The sequence below is a fragment of the Melanerpes formicivorus genome, unplaced genomic scaffold, assembly GCF_026170545.1.
Source record: "Melanerpes formicivorus ecotype bairdi unplaced genomic scaffold, bMelFor1.0.p_v2 SCAF_31, whole genome shotgun sequence".
Taxonomy (NCBI): Eukaryota; Metazoa; Chordata; class Aves; order Piciformes; family Picidae; genus Melanerpes; species Melanerpes formicivorus.
The window spans coordinates 7491589-7504310 of NW_027142383.1; the positions used below are offsets into that span (position 1 = coordinate 7491589).

Consider the following 12722-nt stretch of genomic DNA (forward strand, 5'->3'; position numbering starts at 1 on the left):
TTGCAACCTCCTCCCTCCTCCCTTCCCTTGTACCTTCAGAGACACAATGCAAGTCAGTTGAGCCAGCAGTTCAAAAGAGAAATAAGGTAGCAAGCCATGCAAGCAATAGCTTTAGAGAGAAAGAAGCAAAAAGGGAAGAGAACATCTGTGCAACCAAGTATAAGCTATCCAGTGAACAAATGGAATTATATAAACTTATCAGTTATTATTATTCTGTGTCAAATACCTAATTTTATTTGCAATTAGGGACTAGGATAAAGTGCCAGCCCCAAACCATAATAATCCACCCCTTTTATGTCATTCCATTGTTTGCTTTAAGTCATCCATCTAATTAAAAACAATATCTATGTGTTAAGTAATAGAAGTTCAGGTTTCAGTTAATTTTCCATTCTGGCTATCTCAGATATAGGTCAATGCAAGGGTTCAGGAAACTGTGTTTCTCAGCAGATGAGACGAAAACAGGATCTTCACAGGTGACTCAGGGTTTGTGCTCGTGTACTGTAGATTCCTCATAGATTCTTCCTTTCGGGTGCCACATTGTATCTGAAAAGACACCCAAGAAACTCCTAACAACCAGTATTAAGCATTCTGTTCTTAAACTCTTTCAGCTAAAGTCATATTTCTTTGTGGAATATGCTGAGTTTCACTATTCTCTTGCATTACCCAGTAAGTATGACCTTCAGCAGAAACCACTTCTCAGACAGGCTTACCCTGACCCAAAGGAGAAAACATCCATTTTTCCATAACAAATTCTTTTCTTGAATAACAGGAACTTTATCACCTTCTACCTTCTGTAATAAATCTGATTCTGCAGGTCCAGCTTGATTCACATAACCTCTACTGTTTACCAATCAGGTTGCTTCTGCTAAACATTTGTCCCAGTTTTTCAAAGTTCCACCCCCCCATGGCTTTCAGGGTGGTTTTCAGCAAACCGCTGTAATGTTCAATCTCTCCTGAAGCTGGTGCATAGTAGGGAATGTGGTATATCCACTTGATGCCGTGCTCTTTGGCACATTATCTCTGAAATTAGTTCCATTTTCTGATTCAGTTCTCTCTGGAGTACTGTGTCTCCACAGCATTTGTCTTTCTAGATAAAGAATGGTGTTATGTGCAACAGCATGAGGTACTGGAAAGGTTTCTAACCATTCAGTGTTTGCCTCTACCATAGTCAGCTAACGCGACGGAGACTGGAGGCAATACAGACAACCAATATGATTGAGTATTGTTCCTTTATTGTTCCAGTATTGTAGGACTATAGTGCGAGCATAGTGAGTATAGCAGAATAAAGTAAAGCAAAGGAGAAGAAGGGATAGGAAAGTGCGCATCAAGGGAACTTATGCAACTTACATAAACTCAGAGATCCTCGTTGGCATAGCTTCATTGGTTCTCTCTGAGGGACCACACATTGCACTATTATAGATTATTGGTCCAACTACTACTGGCACGCGAGGTTGTTGATGCAGGTGTGTGTCCTGTTATTCCAAGATAACTTTCTGTGTTTATAACTACCAGTGTCCTGCTTTAGTTACATGCTGCAGGCACAGAACTCTTTTGCTACACTGCTAGCCACTTATGCATTTATGCTGAGCATGGCCTACCACCGTGTCAGGCTCTAGGCCTACACTGCCAGATTGCTCACACTGCTCGTTACTGGCATTGCCACAATCAGCACATATTGCTTAGCAGTCCAAGAATGAGATGGAGTGATGTAACCAATTGTGGTGAAGAGGTTATTAAATTTATGAATATGAAATATGAATTATGAAAATATTATTTTTTATTAATTATCAAACTATTAATAACTGATGAATCACCAACTTATATACATGTTCTAGTGCATGTTCGTGAAATACATTCCACAAGTGGCTTAATGTTATGATTAGGACTTAGTTGAACTATCTATAAGCCCTTTCTATATTTATATAACGAAAGGTGCAGTTCCGGCGCTTGGCCACTAGATGGCGACTCGGCGGGACGCGGGCGGCTCCTGGCTATACACAGCAATATTACGATCTTTCTATGCGTCAGCGCTTACTCTGCTAGACGTGGATACTTTGAACTGAGTGCTAGTGGATGGAAAACACGTGGAAGATATTCGATCCCAGACAACAGGGATTGGTCCTGGTCAGAGTTGGCCCGTGGGGTCGGCCCTCAAAGTTGGCTTGCATGGCAGGGCGGGATGATGGTGGCCGGTAGGTGGGCTCGGATGACGTGGCAGCAGGCAAAGCTACGGGGTCGGCCCAACCACGGCAATTCTCCAGCCTCGGGGAGAGAATGCGGCTGCATTAGGCGGCGGATTCTCGTTTACTAAGCTTAAAGGAGCAGCGGGACTCTCGGAGTGGTCCCGGGTTCAGTGCAGTATAGGCACGAACAATGCCTTAGTCTTCTCTGAGATTCACAGGGCTCAGAGCGGCACACGTGGCGGCTCCTCTCCCGCTACGGCGGGGCTAGGCATATGTGGACTCGGTATCGACCAAGTCCCTTCTCCCCGGCAACTGGGCAGATCTTACCCTCGGGGGTTGGTCCAGTCCTCCGGTGGCATGGTGGGCTCTCCCAGTCGGTACGACTGGCTGTAGTGACGCTGGACTCCTCAGAAACAGTGAAGGTCCTCCCTCTGTGCTTCTCACCATGCAGAGGCTTCCAGTATGCGTGCATGTATAACAGAAGCTAACAACAATAAGCTCAATGGCAAAGGCTGCAGCTCAAGAGTTGCTCTTTCGAGCAAGCCCAGAGACAAAGTGAATGAGGGTGGCAACTTGTTTACAAACTGGGGTGATACTTATAGATTCCTCGAGGCTGGGCTTGACCAATGGGCACTCTCATAAACAACTGGCATCAGCCTATAGAAAGTGTGAAGCTAGAATTATGCCCATACTTGGTGTCAGCACGAGCACTGCATGCGCTGGGTGCGTGCTGGCCTGGCTAATGCCTTGGCTTTTGTCTTCCCCCTGGAGGAAGGGGAACTTGTCCACATGCTGGGACAAGATTCAGTATCTGGGCATAACGTGCCTTCACCAAACCAATGTGCCATATCTCACCATGCTTGCATTTAGACCTTCGCTCACCATATCACAAAGACTTGATTTGTTTAGCCTGCTTAATAGCAGCACAAATATCACAGTCATGTATATCCTGTGTTATAGCGCCCATGGACATGTTAATTGATCCATCACATGCCCATTGGTAGGTCCACAGTATCACCAAGGTTGGAAGAGACCTCAAAGATCATCGAGCCCAACCTGTCACCACAGACCCCATGACTAGACCATGGCACCAAGTGCCACGTCAAATCCCCTCTTGAACATTTCCACCACCTCCCTGGGCAGCTCATTCCAAGGACAAATGACTCCATGAAGAACTTTCTCCTCACCTCAAGCCTAAACTTCCCCTGGCACAGCTTGAGACTGTGTCCCCTTGTTCTGGTGCTGGTTGCCTGGGTGAAGAGACCAACCCCTTCCTGGCTACAACCACCCTTCAGGTAGTTGTAGAGAGCAATGAGGTCACCCCTGAGCCACCTCTTCTCCTGGCTAAATAATCCCAGCTCCCTCAGCCTCTCCTCATAGGGCTTGTGTTCAAGGCCTCTCACCAGCCGTGTTGCCCTTCTCTGGACAGGTTCAAGTGTCTCGATGTCCTTCTTAAACTGAGGGGCCCAGAACTGGACACAGTACTCAAGGTGCGGCCTAACCAATGCAGAGTACAGGGGCACAATGACTTCCCTGCTCCTGGTGGCCACATTATTCCTAATGCAGGCCAGGATGCCATTTGCCCTCTTGGCCACCTGGGCACACTGCTGGCTCATGTTTAGGCATCTGTCAATCAACACCCCCAGGTCCCTTTCTGTTTGGCAGCTCTCCAGCCACTCTGACCCCAGCCTATAGCTCTGCATGGGGTTGTTGTGGCCAATGTGCAGCACCCAGCACTTGGATGTGTTAAATCTCATGCCGTCGGATTCTGCCCATCTGTCCAGCCTGTCAAGGTCTCTCTGCAGAGCCTCTCTACCCTCTAACTGACCAACATCTGCTCCTAACTTGGAGTCATCTGCAAATTTGCTGATGACTGTCTCAATCCCCTCATCCAGACCATGAATTAAGATATTAAAGGGGATGGGGCCCTGCACAGATCCCTGGAGGACGCCACTGGTGACTGGCTGCCAGCTGGATGTGGCACCATTCACCACCACTCTCTGGGCTCGGCCCTCCAGCCAGTTCCTAACCCAGCACAGGTTGTATCACTGCCTTGATGTCCCAATGAATTGTGAGCCCACTGAGGAATCAAAAGTTCACTTCAGTGTTTTCAGTATCTACTTAAGAAACTTTTGCAGCAAAATCTGCCTGATGGTTGTGTTGATGTTCATCAGTAGCTTTATTCTTTGGCACGTGTGTGGCAATGTGTCTCGCTTTCACTGGAATTTTCTCCAAACAAGTAGCAATATCCTGCCTCAAGTCAGCAGCTCAAATAGGCTTTCCTTTCCTCTGCCACCCACACTTTTTCCAGTCCTTTAGCCCACCCCACAAGGCATTGGCTACCATCCATGAATCAGTGTAGATATTAAGCATTGGCCATCTCTCTCGTTCAGCCATGTCAAGAGCTAGTTGGAAAGCTTTTACCACTGCAAATTGGCTGTTTTCCCCTCTGTCTTTTGCCTCTGCAGCTGTTTGTACAGGACTCCAAACTGCAGATTTCCATCTCTGCATGTTTCCAACAAGACAACAGCAACCATCCGTGAACAAAGCACAGTTCTTTTCATCATCAGAAACATCACTGTAAGGAGGAGCTTCCTCAGCACAAGGTACTCTCTCCTCTGGAGGTTTCGTACAGTCAGTATCTTCTGGCCAGTTGGAAATCACTTCCAGAAAGACCAGGTCTTCCACAATTTCCCATTCAAGCTTGCTATGTTATTAGAGCCATCTACTTAGACCATGTGGCATCTGTTGCATGGTGTGGAGATGTTCAGTCTGCAGAAGAGAAGGCTCCGAGGTGACCTAATTGTGGCCTTCCAGTATCTGAAGGGGGCCTACAGGAAGGCTGGGGAAGGACTTCTCAGGATCTCAGGTAGTGATAGGACTAGGGGGAATGGAATGAAGCTGGAAGTGGGGAGATTCAAGCTAGATGTGAGGAGAAGGTTCTTCACCATGAGAGTGGTGAAGCCCTGGAATGTGTTGTCCAGGGAGGTGGTTGAGGCCCCGTCCCTGGAGGTGTTTAAGAGCAGGCTGGATGAGGCTCTGGCCAGCCTGATCTAGTGTGGGGTGTCCCTGCCCATGGCAGGGGGGTTGGAACTAGATGATCCTTGTGGTCCCTTCCAACCCTGAATGAAACTATGAAACTATGAGATGCCTAAGGCCAATCAGTCCCCACCAACTATAATGACCAGCTCCACAAAGAAAGGGAGAAGGGTTATAGTTGTTGGGGACTCTCTCCTGAGGGGTACTGAGGGACCCATATGTCATCCCAACCCATCTCACAGGGTGGCCTGCTCCCTACCCGGGGCCTGGGTAAGGGACATCACAAGGAGACTCCCAAAGTTAATCCACTCTCTGACTATTACCCTTTGCTGGTAATACAAGCTAGAAGTGATGAGATTGATAAGAAGGGCACCAGGGCAATTAAAAAAGAATTCAAGGCCCTGGGACAATTGATTGATGGGGCGGGAGCTCAAGTGGTGTTCTGCTCAGTTCCCTCAGTGGCAGGGGAGTACACTGAGAGGAACAAGAGAACCCATACCAGCAACAATTGGCTGAGGGGATGGTGCCAGCAACGGAATTTTGGGTTCTTTGATCATGGGGCAACGTTTACTGCACCCAGCCTGCTGGATCCTGATAGGGTGCAATTATCTAGAAAGGGCATGAGGGTATTAGCACTTGAGTTGCCAGGGCTCATTAGGAGGGCTTTAAACTAGGTCTGAATGGGGTGGGTGAGGAAACCAGTCTCTCTGAAGAGGAGAGAGTGGGACGGAAATTCGGATTAATAGAGAAATCGAGAGCCCAGCTGAAGTGCATGTACACCAATGCACGCAGTATGGGCAACAAGCAGGATGAGCTGGAAATCCTGGTCCACCAGGATGAGTATGATATGGTTGCCATTTCAGAAACATGGTGGGATAACACACATGATTGGAGTACTTAGTACTTATTTAGAGCAAGAGGTGAAATCAGCAGCCCAGCTGCAGTGCATGTACACTAATGCACGAAGCATGGGTAACAAACAGGAGGAGCTGGAAGCCTTGTCGCACCAGGAAAGTTATGATGTAGTTGCCATCACAGAGACGTGGTGGGACGACTCACATGACTGGAGCACTGCAATTGACGGCTACAGGCTCTTCAGGAGAGACAGGCAAGGAAGAAGGGGTGGAGGGGTGGCCATGTACATCAGGGAGGCACTAGATGCCATTGAGACGGAGATTAGGGACGATCGGGTTGAGTGCTTGTGGGTAAGAATTAGAGGGAAGACCAGCAGGGCAGACATCCTGGTTGGAGTCTGCTATAGACTGTTAGGGGCCAGTGACCACGAGATAATTGAATTTTCAGAATTCAGTCAATCTAAGAGGGGTAGCAAGAAGACCTTCACTCTGGACTTCCGGAGGGCAGACTTAAGGTTACTCAAGGTTCCTTGGGATAAAGCCCTTAAAAATAAAGGGGTCCATGAGAGCTGGACTTGCATCAAGGAAGAACTCTTGAAGGTGCAGGAACAGGCTGTGCCAATGTGCTGGAAGATGAGCTGCTGGGGCAGCCAGCCAGCCTGGATGGGTAATGAACTTTTAATAGAACTAAGGGAAAAAAAGAGGGTATATAATCTTTGGAAGAAAGGTGAGGTAACCCATGGAATGTTTAAGGATGTTGCTAGGTCATGTAGGAAGAAAATTAGGGAGGCAAAAGCACATTTGGAGCTTAAACTGGCCTCTGCTGTGGAGGACAACAAAAAGTCCTTCTATAAATATATTAATAGCAAGAGGAAGGGTAAGGACAACCTCCATTCCTTGGTTGACACGGAGGGAAACATTGTAACATAGGATGAGGAAAAGGCAGAGGTACTTAACACCTTCTTTGCCTCAATTTTTACGAGCAGGACAGAACGTCTTCCAGACAGCTGGCCTGCAGAGCTGGCAGATGGAGTCAGGGAGCTGCATAGATTCCCTTGTGATCCAGGAGGAAGTAGTTAGACCACCTCAGCCACTTGGATCCCCACAAGTCTATGGGACCAGATGGGATCCATCCTAGGGTGCTGAGACAGCTGGCAGATGAGCTAGGCAAGCCACTCTCCATTATTTTTCAAATGTCCTGGCTCACTGGAGAGGACCCAGAAGACTGGAAGCTGGCCAATGTGGTGCCCATCCACAAGAAGGGCCGGTTGGATGAGCCAGGGAATTACAGGCCTGTCAGCCTGACCTCAGTGCCAGGCAAGATTATGGAACAGGACATCTTGAGTGCAATCACACAGCACTTAGAGGATGGCCAAGGGATCAGGCTCAGCCAGCATGGATTAAGGAAGGGCAGGTCCTGCCTGACCAACCTGATCTCCTTCTATGATCAGGTGACCGGCTTGGTGGATGTGGGGAGGCCTGTGGATGTGGTCTACCTGGACTTCAGCAAGGCCTTTGACACTGTCCCCCATCACAAACTCCTGGCTACACTGTCAGCCCATGGCTTGGATGGGAGCACACTGTGTTGGGTTAGGAACTGGCTGGATGGCCGAGCCCAGGGAGTGGTGGTGAATGGTGCCACATCCAGCTGGCGGCCAGTCACTAGTGGTGTGCCCCAAGGATCAGTGCTGGGCCCTGTGCTCTTTAACATTTTCATTGTTGATCTGGATGAGGGCATTGAGTCCATCATCAGTAAACTTGCAGATGACACCAAGCTGGGGGCAGAAGTTGATCTGCTGGAGGGTAGAGAGGCTTTGCAGAGGGACCTCGACAGGCTGGACAGATGGGCAGAATCCAAGGGCATGAGATTTAACACATTCAAGTGCCGGGTTCTGCACATTGGCCACAACAATCCCATGCAGTGCTACAGTCTGGGGTCAGAGTGGCTGGAGAGTGGCCAGGCAGAGAATGACCTGGGGGTGCTGGTCGATGGCAGGCTGAACATGAGCCTGCAGTGTACCCAGGCAGCCAAGAGGGCCAATGGCATCCTGGCCTGCATCAGGAACAGTGTGGCCAGCAGGAGCAGGGAGGTCATTCTGCCCCTGTACACTGCACTGGTTAGGCCACACCTCGAGTACTGTGTCCAGTTCTGGGCCCCTCAGTTTAGGAAGGATGTTGACTTGCTGGAGCGAGTCCAGAGAAGGGCAACAAAGTTGGTGAGGGGTTTGGAACACACGCCCTATGAGGAAAGACTGAGGGAGCTGGGGTTGCTTAGCCTGGAGAAGAGGAGACTCAGGGGTGACCTTATTGCTCTCTACAACTACCTGAAGGGAGGTTGTAGACAGGCGGATGTTGGTCTCTTCTCCCAGGCACCCAGTACCAGAACAAGAGGACACAGTCTCAGGCTGCACCAGGGGAGGTTTTGGCTGGAGGTTAGGAAGAAGTTCTATACAGAGATAGTGATTGCCCATTGGAATGGGCTGCCCGTGGAGGTGGTGGAGTGACCATCATTGGAGGTGTTCAGGGGGAGACTTGATGGGGTGTTTGGTGGCATGGTTTAGTTGATTAGGTGGTGTTGGATGATAGGTTGGACATGATGATCTTGAAGGTCTCTTCCAACCTGGTTTATTCTATTCTATTCCTATTCTATTCTATCCTATTCTATTCTATTCTATTCTACACTGGGGCGTTACAGGCTCTTTAGGAGAGACAGGCGAGGGAGAAGAGGAGGAGGGGTGGCTCTGTATATTAGGGAGTTGCTCGTTGCCACAGAGCTTGAGGTGGAGGATGAAAGGATTGAGAGCCTGTGGGTCAACATCCTTCCTGAATTGCTGGTTGCCTGGGAGAAGAGACCAACCTCCGCCTGTCTACAACCTCCCTTAAGGCAGCTGTAGAGAGCAATAATGTCACCCCTGAGTCTTCTCCTCTCCAGGCTTCCTCAGTCTCTCCTCATACGGCTGGTGCTCCAAACCCCTCACCAACTTTGTTGCCCTTCTCTGGACACGTTCCAGCAAGTCAACATCCTTCCTAAACTGAGGGGCCCAGAACTGGACACAGTACTCGAGGTGCAGCCTAACCAGTGCACCAGTCCCTGCTTCTGCTGCAGCACTGCAGAGTGTGGGGGGGAAGTCCCTCTGTCCCTCCTCATGAGACCAGCCAGATAAAACAAATACACCCCCTTAAAATGCAAAAGCACAGAATACATAACTTATGAATGGGTGCATACCAGGCTCCCCTTGGAATGGTTTCTTCTTTGTGGAAAAGCACTTATATCTATGTCCCTACAAACATCATTGGAGGATCCTGCTCTGTGGGAAGATTAACAGCTTTACAACCAGCTAAAGAATATTTACTAATAGGCGGGAGTAAAAGACAAAAGAGGTGACCTTATGCCATACCACCAGATTGTGATTCCAAAATAAATCTCTAAGGCCCAGATGCAATGACAGACATAGCAATTTTGGCACCAGGAATACGGGTAGTCCTGAATTATCTCACCATAAAATGTATTGCATGTGCTCTAACAGCCCTAGGTGAAGCGATTTCTCAGATGAAGGAAGCTACCTTAGAGAATAGTCATTGACTATCTGCTTTCAAGACATAATCATGGTTATGAAAGTTTGTGGATGACACTAAGCTGGAAGGGCGTGTTGATCTGCTTGAGAGTAGGAAGGCTCTACAGAGGGACCTGGACAGGTTGGATTGATGAGCTGAGGCCAATTGTATGAGATTCAAGGCCATGTGCCAGGTCCTGAACTTCAGTCAAAAACAACCACATGCAATACTACTGGCTTGGGGAAGAGTGGCTAGAAAGCTGCCCAGAAGAGGTGTTGACTGACAGCCAGCTGAACATGAGCCATCAGTGTGCCTAGGTGACCAACAGCATTCTGGCCTGTATCAGGAATAGTGGGACAAACAGGACCAGGAAAGTGATTGTCCCCATGTAATCAGCCCTCACTATAAAAACAGCATTGAGGTCCTGGAGCAGGTCCAGAGAAGTGCAACAAAGCTGGTGGGTCTGAAAAACAGGTCTTATGAGAAGTGGCTGAGGGAACTGGAGTTGTTTAGGCTGGAGAAAAGGAGGCTGAGAGGACACCTCATTGCTCTCTACAACTACCTGAAAGAAGGTTGCAGTGAGGTGGGTGTCAGTCTCCTCTTCCTAGTAACAAGTGATAGGATGAGAGGAAATGGGCTCAAATTTAGAGGGGAGGTATAGATTGGATATTAGAAGAAATGTCTTCACTTCAATGGGCTCCCCAGGGAGGTGGTTGAATCCCCATCCCTGAAGGTGTTTAAGAGATTCATAGATGTGGTGCTAAGGGACATGGTTTAGCACCAGACTTGTAGAGTTAAATAACAGTTGGACTTGATCTTAAAGGTCTTTTGCAACTGAAACAATTCTATGATTCTATGGTTCTGGATTGGTCTTTGCATACTAGGTAAAGAACCCAAGATTTGAGTCAGCAAGGTTAGGAACAGTATAGGTTCCTGACAGCACAAGTATTCAGCCAAGGGATGGAGTAGAGGAAACTACAAAAGTATTTGGAATATGCTCCCAGTTTAAAGAAAATCCACAAGAGAGGGTGGAAGGGGGTAGTCAGTCCAGTATTCTCATTCATGCTATACATTCTCTACTAAGGTAATGTCTTGTTAAAATTATCAACCTGAAGTGTAAGCAGTATATTACAAACCTGTTCAGTAAAGGTCTGCCAATAACAAAACAGGTTTGAAAAAGCAGCTTTCAGAGATTCCATCAAAGAAAACCTCTTAGAGTAGACTCAGAGAAACAGAGGACAAGCAAAGAGACCCCTCCTCAAAGGAGTGGCTTTATCATTATATTGCTATATATGCTAGTCAGGAATATTTTGGGTTACATGAGGTATACCTCTTAAAACTGCATTTCTTGTCAGTTTGCCATCCAGAGACCTCAAAAGACAGAAAAATAATCTCAAAGTTACCATCCACAACTCCTTAAAATCCAGCCACCACACAGAAATCTTAGCCTACTATGCTCACTTAACACTACCTACATGTATTAATTCAAAACAACTCAAAGGAAAAAGAAACATTCATTTCTGATAAAGATGGGGAAAAAAAGGAAAACCTCTCAGAATTAGAAGAAAAAAAGAAACTTCAGGAAACACCCATGTAACATCCTCTATGAAAGGTCAAGCTTACCACAGAAAAGTAAAAACAGCCCAAAATTCAAGCAGTCCTGATACCATGTGGTAGTAAAAATACCAAAAAAAATCTATTATCTGCTGTACTGGGCCTGGCTGGGATGGAGTTAATTTTCTTCATAGCAGTCTATATGGTGCTAACCACCAGCACAAATGGAATTGTCAATCTGGCTGGCACCTGCAATCCTTCCAAAGCCACCTCTGACAATCACAACACACAGTGTGGTGGTTTAGGCTAGGTGCCAGCCCGGATGTCACTGCACAGGCCATACTTGGGAGGTTCCAAAAGGGGGGCCCAGCCCAGTGGGTGGTCACAGGAAGCCAGGTATTTCACCCATAATGTCCTGCTCCCATATAAAACATCAAGCATGGGGTCTTCTCGCTCTCTTTCCTCCCTCTCTGCTGCTTAGGTAAAATGGTGTGAGCCACTTCCCTTGGGCCTGCCCAGGCCCAAGGCTGGGTTGGGGGGAAGAAAGAGCCTTTGGGGGGGGTTTGAGTGTACCCCCAGGTGGGGATGGGACGTTCTGGAGTACTTTTGGGGATCTCTCTCTCTGTCACGGTGCTTGTGGTTTTCTGTAAAGCTTTTATTGTTTTTTTTCATTTAAACTTTCCACCATTTTTGCAATCCGTTTTGTCTGAGTCTTTCTTTTGCCTGTGGTGGGAGAATTGGTCTCCTAAACCACCACAGTTAATGGCTACCCCAGACAGTTTGGTGCCCATCATGAGTAGCAGAGCTTACTCAGGAGGAAGAGTTGTGGCAGCACAGTGCTGTTTTGGATTTGTGATCAAAACAGCATTGATAACACACCAATGTTTTAGCTGTTGCTGAACAGTACTTGCATGGTGTTAAGGCCTCCTCTGTTTCTCACTCTGCCCCACAGTGCATAGGTTGGGATGTGCAAGGAGTTGGGAAGGGACACAACCAGAAACAGCTGATCTGAACTGACCAAAGGGGTATTCCATACAGCTACTTACCCCAACCCCCCCCCCCCCCCCCCCAGTTTTATTGCTGCTGCATGACATCATATGGTATGGAATTTTACATTGTTCAGGGACTGTCTGGGCAGCAGTCTACTTGTAGGAGGTGGTGAGCAATTGCCCTTTCATAATTTTTTCCCCATTTTTGTCTTTCTTCTTCCTCTTTCCTTAGCTTATTATAGTATCTTTATCTCAACACGAGTTTTCTTGCTTTTGTTCTTCTATTCTCTCCCCTGTCTCACTGGTGGGGGGAAATGAGCACATAGCTGTATGGTGCTTATCTGCTAGATTGGGTCAAACCACCACATCTGCACAAATGAGAATTACAGAAGAAAATGAATGGCCTGTTAAAAAGAAGATTTGGGTTTCAGGATTCACGGTAAGCAGTATTATTCTCAAAATCTATTTACAAGTATATGCTCTCCATTTCACTGAATTTTCAAACATTTTTCAAATGGAAATCTGTCATATCTCCAAAATCTTCATAT

At 47.5% G+C, this 12722-nt stretch overlaps 1 protein-coding gene across 1 annotated transcript in view; it reads left to right on the plus strand.

Moving 5' to 3' along the window:
* PCGF3 (polycomb group ring finger 3) overlaps positions 1–12722 on the plus strand; it is a 396460-nt gene that overhangs the window by 162421 nt on the left and 221317 nt on the right. The window contains exon 3 of the mRNA XM_068155307.1: positions 4652–4789. The gene's annotated coding sequence lies outside the window, so the exon portion shown is untranslated. The remainder of the gene's footprint in view (positions 1–4651; positions 4790–12722) is intronic.